Genomic DNA, 18,467 nt, shown 5'->3' on the forward strand with positions numbered 1-18,467 from the left:
CCAGGAGCCCCGGGACAGCTTCCACTGTGCATTTGCAGCTCTGATTGGAGGCTAGGAAACTCAGAGGAAGGTGTAGCTGTTTGCTGGTGCTGCTGTAACAAGTTGTCATAGGCTGGGGGCTTAAACAACAGAAATGTATTTTCTCACACTTCTGCAGGCTGGTAGTTCCAGATCAATATGTTGGTAGGTTTGGCTTCTCCTGAGGCCTCTCTTCTCGGCTTGTAGGTGTCTGTGTTCTCTCTCTGTGTCCTCGGATGGTCTTTTTCCTGCACGCCCCTGGTGTCTCTGTTTCTGGTGTGTCCAAATGTCTTCTTATGTGGACACCAGGCATATTGGATTAGGGCACCCTAATGGCCTCATTTTAGCTAAATCATCTCTTTAAAGAACCTGTCTCCAAATTCCGTTGCATTCTGAGGTACTGGGGGTTAGGGCTTCATCATATGAATTTGGGGAGGACACAATGCAGCCTATAAGAGAAGGAGAGCACGGGGGCAGGAACTTAGAACTGCAGTGCTCAAAAATATTCAGGTGGCCAAGCATTTGTGAGTCAGTGCTGTCCGTTCAATACCATGTTGAATCAGTGGATTCCATTATATGAACTAAGAACACCTTTGCTGGCAGAAAAGAGGATGGTGTGTTAAGTGTGCCATCTAAAACCCCAGTGAAAAAATTGGGCATGAGGAGAAGGAAAATTCTTGAACTAAGCAGACTGGCAGTTTTGAGTTTTTGCTGTAGTATTTGCTTACTTGCTCAACTATCTTTTCATCCATTGTACTTGCTGACAAAACAGTAGCAGATGCCAGAGTTTTCAAACTTTCTGAGTGAAAACCCTGAAACCGACAAATCCCATGTGCTAAATAAATTTTCTGTATGTATTGGGAAAAACTCGCTATTATTCGGTGTTAGCAATGGAAACCACCAATATTCCAGAGAAGCCTGGTTTGAGAATCGCTGTGGGAAGCCACATTCCTGTGTGTCTTCTCTAATTAGCAGAAGACTTACAGAAGGAATAACACTCCTCGATGATCACTGAAAGAATGGGGATTTGAGAGGCTAATCATTTGCAGTCTGGCTTCTCCATCCATTTATTCATTTATTCAACATAATTGATCTGCACCTTCAATAATGCTTGCATCGGTATTCTGGTAGGTGGATGGGGAATGTATACAACACTTTCCTAGACAGGAGTGATAGAGAAATGAATCCATTCCATCCCTGCCTTGAGGACCTCAGTTATCAGTTAAGAACTTTGGTTGCAAACGGCAGAATCTACTCTACCTGGTTTAAGCAGAGAAGTAATTTATTAAAGAAGCTCCAGCAGAGGCAGAACTGGCTTGGAAGCAAAGCGGCCAATCTGGGCAATGCACTGCTGCCGTGGAGATGCTTCTGCCCCTGTTGGTGGATGGGCACCGATGCTTGACATTGAGCACAAGACACTACTTTAAAATTTTCTGCTGTTGATGTCTTTGGATGTCTGCAGCCACTTTTGCCAGAATGGCTTCCACGAGGCAACCGCTGCTTCATGTCTCTTACGTCTGATTGGCAGAGCCCAGGTCACGTGCCTGTACCACAGCTGGCAAGGGAAACTGGGGAAACAAGTTTCTGCCTTTTACCTTAAAGGTGTGTAAAATCATGAGATGGGAAATTCTGTACACATAGGAAAGGTGTCAAAAGGCACTGGGTAGACAAAAAGCATGACAGGTGTCCACTCTGAACTCCCCATCTAATGGAGGAAACAGATGTACAGTAAGTCCCCTACATACGAACCTTCAAGCTGCAAACTTCAAAGATGGAAACGTGCGTGCCAGTCCCTGTGTGCCAGCTGTCGTACTGTTCTACTGTACTTTTCAAGATATTGTACTGTAAGATTAAAAATGTTTTCTTTATTTTTTGTGTTTATTTGTTTTTTATGTATTATTTGTGTGAAAAGTATTATAAACCTATTACAGTACAGTACTAGATAGCCGACTGTGTTAGTTGGGTACTTAGGCTAACTTTGTTGGACTTACTAACAAATTGGACTTACAAATGTGCTCTCGGAATGGAACTCGTTCGTATGTAGGGGACTTACTGGATATTAAAAATTAATGGGACAAATGCTATAATCGAGACATCCTTGTGGTACGATGGAGACCAGGAAAAAAGTTGTTACTAGCCTGGGATGGTCATGGAAGGCTTCGTGGAGGAGGTGATTGACGACTGAGCTTATCTTGATGGGATGAAGCAAAAGTGGGCCAGCTTGGAGCTAAATAAGAAAAAGATCCTCCTTCTCTGATTTTAAACATACCTCCACAGTGAGTGGGCCAGATTTAAAAAATGAGAACCGATGAAGCAAGAAGAAAAGGCAGGTTGGAATCTGAATGCATTAGTGGTGGACTCTTGTGAGAGCTGGCCGGAAGGTGCTCAGGGCATCCTGCATGGAGCTGTCTGCATAATCGACCTGGCTTGTGTCCTTTTCCTTCCCAACTCTGCTCCCTTCAGATGTCCTAATAGGTTATGGCTTCCAAGAGGAAATATGCTGTGCATCTTCAGAGGGGCATTTTGGAAACACAAAGCCTGACTTCAAAGGAGTAACTCATTCTTTCTAAAAAAAGTGTTGCTATAAAAAGTAATAAGGAAAGTATAAAGTGGAAAGTACAAGTCCCTTGATAACTAGCATTTATATATTATCTTTTTGAAAAATCTCAAAAGCAATCAAATTACACTTGCTTTGCAATTTTTTTTCCCGCTTTCCATAAAAGTGAGTCTTAGATTTCTTAAAAGTGAGTCCGTAGCAGTGTCTTAATGTTGTATTTGGTCAACAAGTATTTAATAATAATAAGGAGGCTAAGAATGAGGATATTTTTAAGACAAGGTTGGTTTAGAGAGTTGGCATACAGGCCCGCCTTCCCCTAAATCTCTTTCTCCTCTGCATTTTCCCGTCTTGGAAATTGGCATCACTTGATAATGGCCTTCGTTTCTGCCTCCCTCACCCCACCCCCTTCCATCAGCCAGTCCTGGTGGCTCCGCCTCCATCCTCAGCTCAGATTGTCCCCTCCTCCCCGTGCCCTGCTGTTAGTCCCAGGCATGGCCCCTCCGTCTCCTGCCTGGACCGAGGCTTCCTGACCAGTGCTCTGCCCCCAGTCTTGGTCTTTTCTCGTCCCTGCTTCTCACTGTAGCCAAATGGTATTGCAAAACAGAAATGTCTCTTTGTTGCGTAAAACTTTCCAGTGCTGGCTTCCCAGCACTCTTAGATAAAATTCAAGGTCTTGCCTGTGGTGGCCCCTGGCCAGCTTCATATCACTCCACTCCCTCCTGCCATCGCAGCCTCAGCGGTCGTCCCTCAAGCACGCCCTCAGATACCTGACACGGGACCCTTGCTCGCTGCCTGTACGGGCTTCCGCTCTCTCCTCTCTGGGGAGCTGGGTTCTTCTTACCTTTTAGGTCTTGGCTTAAATGGCTCTTTCCCCAAGTGTATTTCCTTGATCTGTTGTCTAAATAGTGCTCGCCCCAAACCTGGTACTTTCTGATTGCAGTTTCTTGTTTATTTATCTTCTGGCACTTAGCACGATCATCTGTGTTCTTCTGGTTTACGTATCCTCTCTCTCTCCTCCTAGAATCTACGTTCTCAGGAGGTGGGGCTCTTACCTGCCCTGTTCACTCTCTATCTGTAGCATCTGGCCCGGTGTGCTCAATAAATGTTTCATGAAGGAATAAGCAATCTAGAACCTTCACGTCCTCTGCCAGACCTCTTCGTACCCTGCCCTTGAGGAGCGCTCTCTCCTCCTGGGAGGAGACCTCTCTCTCACAGGCTGCCCCCCTCCCCTGCCTGCACCGGATGCTGGGGGATTCGCTGGCTTGTGCTTCTCCCACCCCGTGCTCAGCTACGGCAGCCGAATACAGATGATGCACCTCCCACCGCTTAGTGAGACCAGCCCATCTCACAGGTCTCCGCTCCCTGCTGCATGAGTGGTAGGCAGTAAAGCAGGCCACCACCGTGGGCTTCCCCTGTGGTGTGTGCTGGGGTGGAAAGAGCACTGAACCTGGAGGCAGAAGCTCAGCTGTGGAGACTCCCACCCCCCTCGCTGTGTAACTGGGAAACACTCTCTCTTGAGCATTCCTTTCCTTAGCTATCGAATGTGAGTGGAGGCCCCTGCTCCAGGCTTTCTTTCGGGCCACCGAGGTGACGTCGGTGCCTTCCTGTCGCCACCGTAAGTGTGGCGTAGTAGGATTTTGCCCAACATGGTAGGTGTCATTAAGGACGAGAAGGGTAGACTTGGAGAAAGGAGAGCCAGATCAAAAAAGTTGACTGCACCGAATTTCTGTGCCTTCAGCCGATCAGGAGGACCCCCTTAAATCATGGGGTGCAGGGCAGGAGTGGGCCTGAGCCTGGGGATGACAGTCCTGTGTAAGGCTTGGCCCTGTGCCTTCTACTGTGGCCCAGACCACAGGTTTGGCCACACAAAACATCCCCCATTCAGATACTAAAGAGCCAGCTGAGAGCCTCCTCGCAAAGGATAGGCATTGACCTTGACACTAAAGAGGATTGACTGGGGCTATATTTCTTCATTTTGGCGATATGTCATTTGGGCTCTTCCGAGAGCGAGGTTGGTTGAAATCCTTCTTTCCTCCAATACCGTCTCCCGCTGTAAATATGCAAGGCTGCATTCCATGAAGCTGGGCTCTCGCTACAAGACCATCTCTGACTATCTCTGGGCATGTGTTATGGCTACAAGGAAATCTAAGATTCCCTCTCTGCCCCTAAGGCAAGGTTTCTCAACCTCAGTGGCTCCTTGCAGGTGGGGCTGGCCCAGGCATTGCAGGACACTCAGCCGCATCCTCTGGCCTCCATCCACTAGACGCCAGTACCAAGCTCCGCTCACCCACCCCCCCACACACAAACACACACTTGTGACAACCAAGTACGTCTCCAGATGTTGCCAAATGTCCCCAAGGGGCAAAATCCCTCCTCTTCTTTGAGAACCATTGCCCTGAGAGAAGTAATTGTCCAGTAAATGGGATGGACAACATGAATTTTGAAGAAGAATGTACTGTAAGCTGAATACAAAACACAAATCCACTTATGTGAGTCACTTGACTGTCTGTCTGGGCATTGCAGGGCCCTTGTTTTGGGGGCTGCTTGGCAAGCGCTAAGGGTGGTGGGAAGACAATGCTAGTTGACCACACCTGATATGATGCTTCTTTACAGTTGCTATCTAGCCTAGGAAAATTCAGAGATTTACGGGCTCCTTGACTGCAAAGATTAGTTTGCCTTAACAAACGCAATGTCTATGAAATTAAATTTATAAAGTAATTTATAAGATGATTAATAACAAAGTCGTTGGGAAGATTAATTTAGATAGTGCAAGTCCCATACTCAGCCTCCAATTCATAGCTATTTTTATGTATTATTGACTGATTTCTCTGTCATGTGCTATTTATATTATAGCTATTATACAACGCACATCTTCCATGTTCTATTAAATTTGTTTCTTATTGGATGCTCACAACTACCCTGCAGAATAGGTGGCATGATGCCCATTTTACAGATGGAAAAAGTGAGACTTAGAAAGGTTTAGTATCTTGTCAGGGTGACGCAGCCTGTGCAGGATGGGGATGGTATTCAAATTCAGATTGTTCCTCTTTCAAGGCCTCTGTTTGCCACTGCACTGGAAGGAATGTCAGGTTAGGGTTGCAAGGTCTGTCCCCAGTTGTTTTCATCCATCCATCAATTTAAGAATAATTTCTTTTCCCCTGAGAGGTATTTTTACAAAATGGTTGTATCTGTTTTCAATATACGTGTCTTCTCCACTCAAAGCAATTATACATTCTAAGAGGACAAGGAGTGTATCTTGTAACTCTTTCCATCTCAAGTGTCATACACGGAGTTGGTGCTTAATAAATATTTGCTCTGTGACTCTTCTTCATTCCTATGTACTTCTAGCAAGATTTAGTTGAGAAGGAGTAGAACCTCTTCATACCTCTTAAGGAATGGAAATTCTCTCTTACAAGTTAGCTCCGGGGATGAATGATTTCTTGTTTGCCCTCTAATTTTAGACACCATGAGGAGCAGCGGTTTGACAAGATACTCCAGTAGTACTGCCACTCACATCAGTCGCTCTTTCTGCAGGACCTGTACCTGTGAAGACTGGGGGCGTGTGACTCTGATGCAAGTGCATTTCTGTTCAGTTGGACCACATGAAAGGGTAGCTCCCCGCTGTTATAAGGAGGGCAGTTCAGCTAAGGAAGAAATTCCTCCGGGAAGTCAAGCCACAAATAGGAGTGTGTGTGTGTGTGTGAGTGAGTAAGGGAGGTGGGATCGGGGTGGTGGAAAAATCTACCTGGTAAATGGCTGAGTGGTCATCCCATACAACAGACCTCAGGGATCAGTGTTTTCAGGGGTATCTTGGAATGAGTCTCAAAATAAGAAAGTCACCAACTTTGTCATGGGATGGACCATGAAATTATTTATCTTTTATATCATTGTAAAACCTGAGGATCACTTGGTTATCTGGGTTAAATTGATGCATTCTTGCTCTGAAAGGCAAAAGAGGGTTTGATTAAAGGAACAGTGGGGTGGGTAGTTGGGTGATGATTCTCCTGACCCAGCCATTTGCTGGATCTGCCTAAACGAAATAGTGGATTTTGAGGCCTTCAAGTACTGTTGTGTCTTCTCGAGGTTGTGTGAGCCATGATAGGACTAGAGGGAATTCCTCTGCTTTATTTGGAGTTTAGGGGAAATCCTCTAGCCTCTGCGCTCGCTCCCAAGGTGTTTTCAGGCTTAAAATGCTTACCCTTATGGCTCGAAAGGGTTAATTTCCATCTGCCTCTTCTGTTTCTAGCCTGGAGGTTGGGTATTAGAGGGTAAAGAGCCTTTTCAGGGTGGCTGGTGTTTTTGTTGATGATGTTGTTATTCTTTTGCTTTAGTTTAAAATTCCAAATCCAGGAAATGACTGTGGGCTGGGCAGGCCCGGTTAGGAGGCCCAGAATGGAGAGGGGCCCCATATTTGCCAGGCAACCTGGGAGCCCAGGGCAGCACAGAGCCTGCTCACTCATCATTGGTCTTATTCATTTATTTTGTATTAAGGTAACATTCATATAACATAAGATTACAATTCAGTGGCATTTAGTACATTCATAGTGTTGTGCCACCATCACCTCTGTCTAGTTCTCAAACATTTTCGTCATCCGTCAGAAGGAGATTCTGTACCCATTACCGGTCACTCCCCATTCACTCCATCACCCCCGCACCCCGACCTCGGGCCCCTGGCCACCGCTAATCTGCTCTCTGTCTGTAGAGTCAACTCTTTTGGACATTTCATATAAATGGAATCATACAATCTGTGGCCTTTTGTATCTGACTTCTTCTAGCATCGTGTTTCCAAGGCTCATTCATGTATTGGAGCATGTGTTGGAACTTCATTCCTTTTTAAAGCTGAATAATATGCCATTGCATGCATGGATGTACAACATTTTGTTGATCTGTTTATCTGTCGATGGACATTTGTGTTGTTTCTACCTTTTGGCTACGTTGAATAGTGCTGCTAAAAACATTCATGTACAATTATTTGTTTGAATGCCTGTGTTCAGTTCTTTGGGGTATATACTTAGGAGTGGAATTACTCAGTTACATGGTAATTCCGTGTTTTGTTTTGTTTTGAGGAATTAACATTGATGGTCTAGTCTCTGGTCTGCTGTTAGGACCATTAGAGGGGCTTTGTTAGAATCATGGAATCAGAGCCTTAGAAAGAGCCTTAAAGATAATGTAATCCACCTTCTCACCCATTCCAGGAAGTCTTGTCTATAACAAACCTTATAGAAGCCCGTCCATCCCCTGCATGCACAATTCTAGGGCAGAGGGACACCCTTCCTCCCAAGGGTGGCCAGTGTCACCTGTTGGCTTGCTCTAGTTCTGCCCTATAGAGAAGTTTTCACCTGGAATCCATAGACTTTTGGGGTTTATCCACAGATGAGCTTCAGCATTGAGAGGTGCAAGGCAGAGTTTGTAACTGTCATCATTCTTTAAGGGGTCCCTGAATCACTGCTCTGGAGTGACCCAGCAATGCCATCTCTCTCTTCTGCCCACGAGCCTTCAAAGGCTTACTGGCAGGCCGTTGCTTGGTTGACAGCTGCCCTCTGCTGACCTCTGCCATCCAGATGCAAAGAACAGCAAAGTGTCTTCCCAAACGCCCCGCTGTGAGAAGACAGAGCCCAGGCTGAAAGGCTGTGCAGAAGCAGGTAGGAGGCCGAAGAGCATAGCAAGCCCCTCGCATGGGCCCCACTGCCTGTGACCTTGGCCACCTGTGGTTTACTGCAGATGCTGAAAGAATTCGTTATCCAAGAGATTGTTTCATTTGGAGACAAGGCCATTTCTGAAAAAGCTGAGAAAGTCCTTGAAAGTTGCACAGTTTCTGATGTTGGTAAAGTGAGGAAAATTTCATAATCAGCTCTTTTTTTTAAATAAACTTTTTATTGATGTATAATGTACCTACGGAAAAGTGCACAGTCATAAAAGCACAATCCATGCAATGCTGTTTCTATGAAGTGTAATAACAGGCAAAATGTATCTGTGGTGTTAGAAGCAGGATAGTGGTTACCCTTAGGAGGGCAGTGCCTGGAAGGGAGCACGAGGGGCACCTGGAAGGGAGCACGAGGGGCACCTGGAAGGGAGCACAAGGGGCGCCCCGGAGAGCTGACTGTGCTTGGATTCTTGACTGGGAACAACTCTTTGTGAAATAACACTGAGGATGCACCACACTGAGAACAGACAAAGCCCGGGGTGAATGTGGTTCAGACGGCTAAGCCTCCTGTTTAGGGCTATCCTTGGTTTCTGTCTTTCCGACACCCTTCCCCCTGACCCCTTGCTCTGGAGGATGCCCTTTCTCACTCAGTCCATGTGCCGCAGGGGGTCTGTCCCACCCTAGCTCCAGGAGCCAGCACGTAACTCAGAGGCTGGTTAAGTGATGGGCACATGATCCAAGTTAGACAATGAGAATCCATCTCAGGACTTTTGCTAGAACCGCTGGGAAAGAGGCATAAGCTCTCAGCTGGAGTTTCTGAGCTGGTAGCATAGAACCTTCAGCTGCTGGTGGCCCTCTTTGCTACCATGTGCAGAGTGCCAGCTGGAAATGAAGCCAGCACAGAGGACAGAAAAATCAAGACTCCTGGCGAGTGTGTATATGGATCCAGCCGTGTTGAGAGCTATCCCCATTCCCCATGGACTTTTCATTTATATGTGTTGATAAATTCCCTTCTTCTGTTCTTCAGGTTGAGTTTTTATCCCTTGCCTCCAAGGGTTCTACTAATTGAAACAGATTTGTTTCTTGATCAGTCGGAACTATTAGATGTACTTGTCCAAATCTGACTTCTTCTACTGTAGCACACAGTCTCTCTGTGAGCCCCTGTGAGTGTAGTGGCAGCTCCAAATTGTGAGGGTTGCAGATGGAGAGATTGGGGGGACTTTAGAAATAGCTATCTGGTTGGAGGGATGAGCTGAAGGGGATTTGTTCCAAAGTTGTGCTGGCCCGGCTCACACACTGTTTCAGGTGGCGTGGGAGGAACTTAATGTGTCACTGGGTCACTGCTTCCTTCCATGCTCCTGGTACTTGGCTCTTGATGACTTTTCTATGTGTAAGACAGAAGTAGAAGAGATGAGCACACGTAGACTGATGGGAGCTTACCAGCCTGCTGGAGATAACCAAGAAGGGCCCAACAATGACCTCCCATTACCCATTTTATATAAACTCTGTATTTTAAAATATCCCAAATTATAAAGTATGTAAAGGAACTCTAAGGTGGCAGTTTTAGGAATAAAATTATTAAGGTGGTCTTACCTGGGAGGGCAGAGGAATGCACTGAATCAGAATCATCTAAAATGAAAGTGATTCTAACAGTATTTTATGTTTTGCTGTATAGATTTTCAGCTATTCATTGGATGGAAAATATTCTTCAAAAAAACATTCAATGATTTATGATAACTTTGTAAGTAGAGTTGACCCTTGGACAACGTGGGGTTGAACTGCATGGGCCCATTTATAGGGGGCTTTTTTTTCAGTAAATAAATTGGAAAAAATTTTGGAGATTTGCTAGGAGAAGAAAAAAACCAATGAACCACGTAGCCTAGAAATAGCAAAAAAAATTAAGAAAAACTTAGAAATGTCATGAATGCATAAAATATATGTAGATACTAGTCTGTCCTTATATAGGCATAAGATGAGTAATATTTAATATAAAATTAATAACTTATTAGTTTTTCTACTGTTTTATAACTTTGCTTTCAAAGAATTACCTTACTATACAGTATGCATGTCTCTCCTAATTGGAGAATCTGTGTATAAGCCTATTTTCATAGGTAAGGTTTTTTTTTAATGTAACAATGTTTCCAATACTGTAATACTGTATGCCATAAAAATTTTATAACAATTTATTCATTAGTATACAGGCTAGGCTACTGTGAAGCAATTTTATCAATTACACTAGGCTACCATAAAGCAATCACATTGCTGCTTCCTGATCAATGCATGAGTCGTTATACCTGTAAATAAATAGGAATTTCTTTTTCACATTATTCTTTCATTTTTGATGTCTAGTGTTAGTAATACGTATAACCTTCATAGCGTTTTGTATCATTTAAGACAATATGATGTAGGTACTGACAGACGATTCATCTTGTAAACAGATGACATAAACTTGTGACATTGACAAATACAGTACAGTACTGTAAATGTATTTTCTCTTCCTTAGGATTTTCTTAATAACATTTTCTTTTCTCTAGCTTACTTTATTGTAAGAATACAGTATATAATACATATAACACACAAAATATGTATTAATCGACTATTTGTGTTATGAGTAGGGCTTCCAGTCAACAGTTTTTGGTGAGTCAAAAGCTATAGGCAGATTTTCAACTGCACAGGCAGTTGGCATCTGTAACCCCCATGTTGTTCAGGGGTCAGCTAAACAAAAGAATATCATTAAAATAATGAACAGGTTTCTTGCTTTTGGCTTATCTTCCTGTCAACTGCTCGTGTTCGGCCTGGAAGTCCATACAGGGCTAGCGGGCTTCTGGGTATCTCATGGGGGCCTGTTACAGTGCGTGGTGGTGATTCAGCCCTTCAATAAATACCTGACTTGACCTAATTTGATGCAGGTTTTTTGCTCTGAATCTCACAAGTCTACCAGCTGCCATGTAACCTTGTTTCAACTTCACATTCAACCGTCTTTGACTCATTTGCTCACCCTGATGTGAGCAACTGCAATAAAAGAGACTTTCACAAGGTCCACAGGAGAAAAGTATTTTTGATCTTAAAATTGCTTATGAGGAGAGAACCACAAACTCTCGTATCACTAAAAAGAAGTTTAGAGATGACCCCGAGTTCCATCTGGCCTTATTTTATCGAAAGGGGAAGTGACTTGCGTAGCCAGTGGTGGGATAAGGCTGGACCCCAGGTCTCTGATACTGTCCTACCTGAGCGGGGGCGCTCACCCCTTGGGGCTGGGAGAGGCTCGGCCTTTCCATGGAACTTCAGGACAGCCTGCCTGTTGTTGGAAGAGGGGAGGATAGAATCAGAGGAAAAGTCCTGACTCCTGGCAGAGTTCACACAAACGTACATCCTTTGCATGTCCTCTTCCTCTGAAAGCTGCTAAGTGGGGACAGAAATAGCCGCAGGTCATTTAATAATTTCATTTTTAGCAGTTGGTACAAATTCCTCCTCCCATTACACGGCTCACAGGAGTGGTTAAAATAATGCAAATGTGACTCTTTAGGTTTCATTTCTTTTCTTTCCCTTCCTCTGTTGGGGAGGCTAGTGAGCTGTGGTTTCCAGAAGTAAAATGTGCCAATAATTTATAGCTGGATAAATCTGCTTTTGAACTATACCATGACCTCCAGGATTAAAATTAGCAGTTGCTGAGAGCATCTTACAGTACTGGTGTTCTGCTGAGTGCTTTGTATGGATTATTTTGTTTAATTTCCACAAGACCCCTACGAGGCAGACATTATTATTGACCCACTTTTCTGATGAGGAAACTGAGGCTCAGAGAGATTAAGTGACTTGCTCAGGGTCACACAGTTCTGCCACAAGCTTCATTCACTCTGAAAAAACCTCAGACCTGAAGAAGAGCAATGAAAAGGACATTTTTTGAAGGTTAGAGAGATTGAAATCTATAATATATTTAGATCATGGGATTTTTCCCCAGAATCATTTCAGAGAGCTGAGAAATAATGGTCCACATCACCACAGATGGGGTCCTCAGCTTTAACCTCAACCTTTCTCATGTCTACACAGTCTGATAACAGAAGTTCTTTACCTGCGCTAAGTGGAAATCTTGACCGTCCTCAGAGGGCCAGTCCTCGGAGGGACGGTCCTCAGAGCAGCTGTGTGTCCTGTCTCCATCTGCTGTGCCTTTAATGCTCTTCGGGGTGTGTATGTGCCGGGTTTGTCAGCCCAGGGAGCACAGCTGATTCCTGGCCAGCTTTTGAAGGCTTCAGGCAGATTCCTGGGGAGACGGGGACACTATGGCCCTGGTTCTCGTCACAGTCTTGTTCTGCACTTTCTAAAAATATTCATGACAAACAGCTAATGGGCATTTTGGCCACATGGCTCTAAATCACCACTGCCATTTCAAATGGAATGCTTCTCCTTCAGGCCTGTTCATCTTGATTTACGTGATTGGGATAGATTCAGTTCCGTTTCACAGAACTTCACTGCAGCTTACTCACCAGAGAAAAACAATAAAGTGCATTTTTGCCTCTTTTAGCAAGTGTTGCATGGTCATTTACTAGTCAAAAATGAAGCGAAATGAAATAAAAGCTTCATGGGGAAGAACACAGCTGCAGTTATTGCCTAGGTATTATTTAGAGATACACAAGGGGAGGGAGCCCCATCTCTTCAGAAGAGCAGTTGTTTCTGAAGTTAAGAAAGACTAAGGGGCAAAGATTTTTTAAAATTTTAAGGTAAATTGCTATAGTCTTTTCGGAAAGCATGTTGACAATGTGTATAAAGAGACTCAGGGTGCGTGCCCTGTCGCCCCGAATTCCTTTTTTATAAATACATCTTGAAGAACAAATTGGAAATAGAGACAATTTTGTATTCATCAGAGCATCACTTAATGATGCAAAAAAAAATGGGCCATATCCTAAAGTCCCAAGGAATAGAACTAGTAAAATAAATTATGGTGATCCATTTGTTATAGTACTGCACAGTTATTAAAACATCAGTCTTTGAAGAATTATAACGATACGGTAAAATGTTTAAGATATAACAAGTGAAAATACAAGCTTAAAAATGGAGTATAGAGTATGACCTCAACTAAGCACAAAATACTACACGTGTACACACACATGCACGCACACACACTTTGGAAAAAGACTGAAGAAGGAATCCAAAATTGCGGTTGTCTCTGATTGGTGAGATTGTGGGTGACTTTATTTTCTTTATGTATTTCTCTATTTTCTCAATTTTTTTTTGTTTTTTGCAATGAGAATTGATTCAGTTAAGGGTCAGAATTTATTTACTTATTTTTTTAAGAAAAGCTCTCCCCGAGAATTTACTCGGGGTCTTATTTTGATACATTGGCATCCATAGCTCTATAGTGAATTCAAACTGAGACCTGCAAAGTCAGGACAGCTCTGGGCTTAGTCTGTTGTGATAAACAAGAGGGTGGCCTCAGGAAAAATAAAAGAGAAAGCTGAACCTGCAGTCAGAATACTGGATTTCTCACCCAAATTTCCCTCTGTTACTAGTGAGAGTCTGGGGGAGACCATCAGGTACTGCAGGTTCCTCTCATTGCCAGGTCTCCTGGGGGAGGAGTAGATCCACCAGTGCCAGATCTCGGCAAGACTATGAAGCAGAGAGATGCTTGTACATCTGCTTCCATAGTGTTCGCTCCTCCTCATGATGCCCCCACCCCATCCCTCTTCTCATGCTGTCTGCAGCTCTCCCCCCAGGAAAACTGCTCTTTGGAAAGGATCTGGTTCCTTCTTTCGAATACATGTTTATTAAATGCAAGGTTCATTGACCAGTAAATACTTCAACCCATGACCTTGCCTATGGATAGTTACATTTTCATAGGGAAAAGGGAACAATCTGTAAATCGAAGGACAGCTCTCTCCAGCAGGCTGCCGGGTGGACGCACCGACAGTGTGGTGGAGTTCAAGGGAGTCCAGCTTCATTCGCCAAGGGCCTGGATGTTGAGCCCAGGCCCTCTGCTTGCGAACAGGTGCATTTGCAGGAAAGTCATCCACCTTCCCTGAGCCTTCAGGGATTTTCCATCAGAAATAATAATAATTCCTTCACAAGGTTATTGTGAAAAGTGAAACCACCCATGTGAGATGAGCCTTGGCAAAGTATAAAGCGGAGGTTGCCCACTGGAGGGACGTGGGCTGAAGCTCATTGCACATGGTTTTGTTGGGTTTGCTGAGTGCTTCTTTTTCATTTTTTAAGGATCGGATTTGTTGTCAATATTTTAAAATCAAGAGATTTCACATTTTTAAGTGTAGGTTTGTTTGTTTGTTTGTTTACTTCTCTGGGTCCTGGCATTCTGGCATGCACCCATCTGCTGGAACTCAGTAGCGGCTGTTCACTGTCACGGGGGTCCAGGCCTCAGCACCCACCAGGCCCAGCACTTGCTGCCATGTCTCCATGGTGAGAGAGGGGAGTGATGATGGAGGCTGGGGCTCTGAAGACAGAACTTCCTCCCCGAGTCTCTGCTGAACCATTTGCTGGTTGTGTGACTTCAGCCAAACTCGTAAACTTGCAAAGCCGTAACTTGCTGGACCCTCTGTTTCTTAATCTAAGTGGGATAATTATTTGTATCTTCCGAGAGGATTGCACCAAGGACTAAGTGAAAAAATGGGTGTAGAACACTCAGAACATAGGTGTTTGATCAGATTTATATGCTTGGCCTCTGAAGGCATTTGATTTATCAACTTCTTCTAGAAGCTGGGAATCAGACGATATTGTTTCTATTACTTTATCTATCTGTCTACCTATCTAACTATCGAGTAATTTCTCTGCTCTATGTTAATTGGTAGTTCTGGGTGAAAAAGTGGGCTTCTAAACAAATTAGAAACTCTTCCAAGTATTCTTTTAGGCTAGCCAGTCTATCTTTCCTTTTGGAGGATGTTATATGAATAACATGAGAACTCTTTTCCTCTTGGTGAGTTTGCCGTGCCATCCATCCATTGTTCTTGACCTCCTGTGAGTCTATATAACATGTTTTCATACTTGATTATATTCTACTGCTAGTTGCTGCCTGTCTTTCCTCTTCAACTAGAGTGTGAACTCCATCCTATTTTTCTGCTCCTATATCTTGTACGGTACCTAGCATTTTGCAGATAATAAATCGCTCGTGGACCGAACAGCCGAAGTTATTGCTAGAAGGATGTGTAAATGGCTCTTCTGAAGGCAGGCCCAGTGGCATCCTTACAGGTTCTTACAGGGCAGGTCTTTCATAATAGCGACATTACCCGTCCCTTCATCCGTCCCCAGCAACCCCTCCTAGAGGGCCCACTCTCTGTCAGATTCTCAGCCAGGAGATTAGATACTGCCTTCGATACTGAAGCAACGGAGGAGGTGCGCCCATGGACGACACGGAATAGCCAGGCCTACCTGATGTGTCGTTTGCTGTCCCAGGCAATGACTCTGCATTCTGAGTGGCCAGAGCATGAGCGATGAAATCAGTATTTCCGGCGCAGGTAAATGGCTCAGGTGACATCACATGTGTAGTTTTTCTGTCCTGGTCTTTCCATTTTTCCCCTCTAACTTTGCCTATTTTATAACCCCAAGTGCATGCAACTTCTTAGCAATGTGGTAACAGCTTTACACAGGGCTGGCCTCCAAAGTCCATAGGACTGGGTTTGTCTGGAATGTTCTGAGGTAGTTACTTTCTAAAGAGGTCATAGGTGGAATTTCTCTCGCCACAGTTGAACTGAAAAGCATGGTCCTGTTGAGGGTTATGGCTTGGTGGTTGGCTTCACCCTGCTCTAAAGTGGTTTCCTTTTCTAAATCACAGGCATGTACTGAAAATTATATCAGTTCCTTGAGATTTGGGCAGAGTTGTCAGTTTGGTTTCTTTCGAAACCAGGGCAGGGCTTGTCTCACCCATGTTTACTGGCCACTGACAGAGGAGGATCAGGGGAGGGTCGGCCACTTCCTTATCAGGCAAAAAACGTTCTTTCTGTCTCAGCTGGTGTCCAAGAGAGGGTCTTCATTCCCTTTAAAAATAAAAAAGGAAAGAAAATGACTTGCTTCAAGAGTGTCTTTGATATTGATATCATTTGAATGAGTCATAAAATCTTTTTTCTCTTGACATTTATTCCCTTTGCCAGTGCTTGATATCTTGATGCTAATTCTGAAGAAAAAAGAAAAAGAAAGATTTTTTTCCCTTTGTAGTTCGAACAGGAAGGAATCTTAGTGTAAAACCTGTGTTCTCTTTGTCCTTTTTTTTTTTCTTTGTATGTATAATTATTGAGGCTAAGGATATATTCAAATGATTTCAGGGGGCTTTAGAGAACTTTACTAAAAAGCTTAGTAGTGCTAAAAAAATTCTGATCCTGGTAAGATAAGAAGTTCTGTGTTAGTGTGTGTCATTTCTGCTCCTGGCTCTGTCTCCACCTGGGGTACCTGAAGTCTGCAGGCTGAGGCCTCAGCAGGTCCCTGGAGAGACTAGAGAGGACGGAGTGAGAATGCCAGTCACTGGGTCTCCCTTGTCCTCAGCTTCATCATTCAAATGAATGGATCCTGAGTGTCCCTTGGACGCCCCTTGCCTTGCATCTTCCTGGTGCTCGTGCTCAGCGTTTTCTTGTTCATATTTAATTTTTAAATAGTATTTTTCATATTAAAAAAGAAATTCATATTTGTTGTAGAAAAATCAGAAAATATGGATGGAGTGAAAGGGCAATAAAGACAATCCCACCATCCAAATAAAAATGCTGTTAATACCTGTGGGGGGGGGTGTAGAAAGAGGTAGAGAGAAAGAGAGAGAGAAGGAGACTGACTTTTATCTCTGTCTGCTTTCTTCATTAGTTTCTTCCCAGCATCTAGAACAGTGCCGGATACATAGTAGGTGCTCAATAAACATTTGCTGAAAAAAATAAAACAGATCTTAGAAGTCTCCCTCCTCCAGGGAATTCTCACACACCACCTAAGAGATCCTTTTCCAGGTCTCACTGAACCTGTGAACCTGCGGCCAAGCTGTCTTCACTGGCCCTTCACTGTGCACACCTATTGCTCACTTCTCCATACTCCACGCTCGTTAGAGACCTGTCCATTCCTAGAGGAGTGTGCCATTAGCCTCTGAGCCTTCCTGCTTTAGTATCTTCTCCTCTTTGGAGGGAACGAGGTCTTTGTGAGGTCAAATTTCTTTGATTTCAAGTTATACTTATGCCCCCATGTCCTGCCTTGGTGAAAATCTGCACTTTTCAGTGTAATGCTCCTTGTATACTTTAGTGGTAAGGTGTTCCCTAAACCATGTAAATGAATTTTTTCTGATACCAAGAACTAAAGGGTCTGTTCTAGGAAACAGCATGTGAAATTTTAGCAGAGTTTGTCTGAAGTGTGCCTCCTACCACAGCCAAACTCTGGGAGGAAAAACTAAAAAACAAAAACTAGTGAAACTTGATCCATAAAGCCACGGGAGGGCCTAGCATTAGAGCAAGCCGCTATAGAGACTGTGCCTTGGAGCAGCGTGAGCAAGCACTTACAGGGCTCTGAACAGAGCTGTGGGGCTCTAGCTGGTTTGGTCTGCTTGGAAGTCGGGCAGTGTTGGTTGGATTCCTGGCGTCCTGGACAGGAGTCACTGCCAATCCCCGCCTCCTCCCCCCAAAAATAAAAGAATAGTCTTGGCTTTGGCCAAGACAAATGCCTAGGTAGGTGCAGCAAGGCTTTTGTGGCTGTGTCTTCATGGCCTCAGGAAGTGGAAGCCCTCGTGAGTGGCTTCCTGAACAGATGAGATATAGACCAGCCAGGGCAAATCAGTATCTACTCAGGAGTCAACGCATTTCCTTGGCCGTCAGCAGACTTGTTTTGAGAAGATTCTATGTCTAGGATCAGCAGGAAGGAGAGCTGTGATCCATTAACCATGTCTGTCACGGGGAGGGGAGGGAGGGGGCCTGGTAGGCCAGCTGTTTGTCATCCTTGGCATGGATTGAGAGATTAGGAGATTGTGCTCAAAAATGGAATTTTAAATTATCACCCTTAGAAAAGGCCCTTTGACTAGGGTGACCATAGGCTTTTTTTTTTAAATCAAATTAGGATACTTCTAAAAGTGAAATGAAATGCTATTATCCCAAGGCAGCAAGAGTAAACAAGAACCTGATACTTTTGTTCATTGCAAACAGTCTTCACATGAAAGGTTTTCCCTCCTGTACATCCCCCCTCCCTGAGTTTCAGGGGCTACTTGGGCAAGATCTCCCTTCCACTGTGCTCTGCCTTATTTCCAAGGAGCCCTTTGGTTGGCGTGTGTTTGTCTCAAGACCCCAAAACTAG

At 44.2% G+C, this 18,467-nt stretch overlaps 1 protein-coding gene and 1 long non-coding RNA gene across 4 annotated transcripts in view; one reads left to right on the forward strand and one right to left on the reverse strand.

Annotated features, from left to right (window-relative positions):
• The window catches only part of PDZD2 (PDZ domain containing 2), a 372,691-nt gene that overhangs the window by 74,461 nt on the left and 279,763 nt on the right, over window positions 1-18,467 (forward strand). The gene's annotated exons all lie outside the window — the stretch shown is intronic.
• Window positions 7,238-12,410, reverse strand: LOC103018991 (uncharacterized). Its single transcript, XR_451951.2, has 3 exons — window positions 12,289-12,410; window positions 11,447-11,517; window positions 7,238-9,603 (listed from the first exon to the last, which is right to left on the reverse strand). It is a non-coding gene; the product is annotated as an uncharacterized LOC103018991 (long non-coding RNA).

The sequence above is a fragment of the Balaenoptera acutorostrata genome, chromosome 2 (assembly GCF_949987535.1).
Source record: "Balaenoptera acutorostrata chromosome 2, mBalAcu1.1, whole genome shotgun sequence".
Lineage (NCBI taxonomy): Eukaryota > Metazoa > Chordata > Mammalia > Artiodactyla > Balaenopteridae > Balaenoptera > Balaenoptera acutorostrata.